Here is a 3,282-nt window from a genome sequence, read left to right on the forward strand (position 1 = left end):
CGGGGTCGCGGTCGCGGGGTCGCGGTTTGGGGAGTAGGATGATTCCCTGTTAGGAGAGAGCCCCAGCCCTCACTACTGCTTCCCCGAGCAACAGATTTCAGGACCAACCCTGGCCAGCCGCTGAGTTTACGTCCTGGTTTAGTTATTAACCTATTGTGTCCTCTTGGGCAACTTCTGTACATATGCTTTAAGCCTTTACTTCACACTATGGCGGAGGCTTTGAATAGCAGTGTTTTATTGCTTAAATAACAGAATATTAAATAAGCAATAACAGTGGCTAGATCTACAAGTAGGGTGGAGGTAAAGAGGAGCTTACCTTCTATTTACCTTGAGTTATAAACTTGAGTTAACTCAGGATGGGGAGGTAAATGTTTTCAAATTTTAAAAATGTATTTTTATTGATTTCAGAGGAGACGGGAGAGGGGGAGAGAGATAGAAAGATCAATGATGAGAATCATCGATAGGCTACCTCCTGCACACCCCCTAGGGGGGATCAAGCCCACAACCCGGGCAGGTGCTCTTCACCGGAATACATCTGGGGACCCTTCAGTCCGCAGGCTGACGCTCTGTCCACTGAGCTAAACCTGCTACTAAAGCAGAGTGGTACCATCCTCAGATACAAATAAGTCGGGGAAAAAAGCAGGTTTTGAAAGAAGTGAGTTTGGGAGATGAGGAATGAGGAGAGCAATTAAGAAACAATTGTAGAATTTAGAAATAAAGTCTGGCTCTTCTGAGTATTAGAGGACGCAACGTGAAAAGGAGAGGATAGGAGTACAGGATAGGAGAAAATATTGCAAATCAAGATAATAGTTAATATCCAGAATATATAATGTACTACAACTCAACAAGAAAGCAAACAACCGGCCTTAAAAACGTGGAAATGCACCTTGGCCAGTGTTTCTCTGTGGTTACTGCATCAACCTGCGCAGGGAAGGGTTGCAAGTTTGATTCCCGGTCAAGGGCATGTACCTGGGTTGCAGGTTCCATTCCCCATCCCAGTCAGGTGCGTTGGGGAGGTTGGGGCAGGGGGGAGGGGGGACCAATCCTTGTGTCTCTCCCACATTGATGTTTCTCTCACCCCTCCCCCTCCACTCTCACTAAAAGAAAAATCAATTGGAAAAATATCCTCAGGTAAGGATTAACAAAAAACAAGGGGGAAGGAAAGACTTGAATAGACATCTCTCCAAAGATCATATACTAGTAAGTGCCCACCAAGCACATGAAAAGATGCTCAGCATCACTAGCAATTGGGGAAAATGAATCAAAACCATGAGATATCACCTCATACTCACTAGAATGGTGACTATAAAAAAGAGAAAAAGAAAAGTGTTGATGAGGATGTTGAGAAAATGGAAACCTTATACAGTTCATGGGGAAGTAAAATGGTGTAACTGCTATGGAAAATTAAAAATGAAATTGCCATATGATCCAGCAATTCTAGTTCTGGGTATATACCCAAAGGAATTAAAAACAGGACCTTCAAGAGATATTTGCATTTCTTTGTTCATAGAAGCATTATTCAAAATCGCCAAAAAAGTGAAAGCAACCCAATCAACAGATGAATAGATGAATAAAATATACATACAAACAAATATTATTCTGGTACATACCACAATTGTGAGACATTGTGCTAAATGAGTAAATCGGTCACAAAAATGACAAAGATTATATGATTCAACTTGTATGAGGTACACAGAGTAAAATTCAGAGACAGAAAGTAGAATGGTGGTTGCAGGGAGTGGGGGGGGATGGAAATAGGGAGTTGTTAAATGGTTATAGAGATCCAGGTTTGCAAGATGAAAAGAGTTCTGGAGATTGAACAATACAGTTACTGTACTTAATGCTACTAACCTTTACACTTTAAAATGGTTACGATATTTTCATTATGTAAATTTTACCACACTTTTTAAAAAAGTATCCTTGCCCTAACTGGTTTTGCTCAGTAGTTAGAGCTTCAGGCATGGACTAAAGGGTCTCGGGTTTGAGGTCAACACATGTACCTGGGCTGCAGGCTCAGTCCCCAGCCCCAGTCGGGGCACATGCAATTAGCAGCCAATCGATGTCTCTCTCTCTCACCTTGATGTTTCTCTCAGCCACTCTCTTTTCTTTCTCTCTCTCTCTCTCTCAAAAAAGTACCTTTTATGGCCTTGGAGTGATGGTGAGAATGGATGGGAGAGGTGGGAGAAAAAATTACTAATATTAAGAAAGTGGAGTCAGGTTATTTTGAGACTTAGAGCCTCTTTTTCACAGAGGTTGATGAGACAGGAAGAGGATTAGGGGAGATGATTAGCTTAGTTTTTGAAATGTCAATTTTGGAGTGCCTATTTTGTCATTCAGTAAAATTCAATATATTTAACAGTAAAATGTAATTCTCAGAGAATAATTTGTTAGTTTATGATGCTTTCCCCCCAAAAAATAGCACATCATGCCTTCTTTTTTGCTCGACCTATTCCAGACTGAATGGAGGAATTAAAGGAGTGAATCTTCACCCACTGGTTTCCTTTGGCTAGTTCTTGCTTTTGACCCCAGTACAAGAAGGAATCATCTAGAAGGAGTACAACTGATTTTATTACACATTACAAAATTAAGTTCCAGAGTCCTGTAACTGGGAAAATCTTGACAGAAAACTTCATGCTTTAGAGCAGGAGAAAAAGTTGCTGTCTTTTTATTAGAATCTAACACTAGATAGAAAAGTTTCTTCTCCAAAAATTATGAGGATTAAACTAACTGATGTAAGTAAATTACTTAGTTACAGCACAAACAGTGTTAGCTGCTATTATTATTTAGGTAAACACAAATGAACTACAGGTATATGTAATCCACAGAATTCTCTATGAATGTATAAATTAGAATCATTCTCAATGCAAACACATCTTTTCCATTTTGATTATGCAAGTAGAGCTCCAGTGGTTAGGTTCAGACAAGTATAAATAGGAGTGACAAAAGCAAAAAGAATATCGTAAAAACTGCTTTTAGAAAATGATGCTCTACATTGCGTCGCTGGACGAGGAAAATTTTGTCATCCTTTTTACCTGGGAACTGATGAGTCTAGGAATCTTTCTCTCCTGAGTCTTGGTACCCAGCCGGAACTGAATCAGTGAACGCACCAGGCTGCCGCACACGCTGGCGGCGGGCTTGGGGGTCAAATGGCCCCAATACACACGAGAGATCCAACCCGGAAGTTCCAACCCGGAAGTAGTTCCTGGTTGTCTCCAGGCGCCGGTTCCTGGGCGTCGTGGAGCCAAGGCGCGAGGCTCGGACCGGGAGGTGGAACTGGAACGT

This window comes from Myotis davidii, unplaced genomic scaffold (assembly GCF_000327345.1).
Source record: "Myotis davidii unplaced genomic scaffold, ASM32734v1 scaffold125, whole genome shotgun sequence".
Taxonomy (NCBI): Eukaryota; Metazoa; Chordata; class Mammalia; order Chiroptera; family Vespertilionidae; genus Myotis; species Myotis davidii.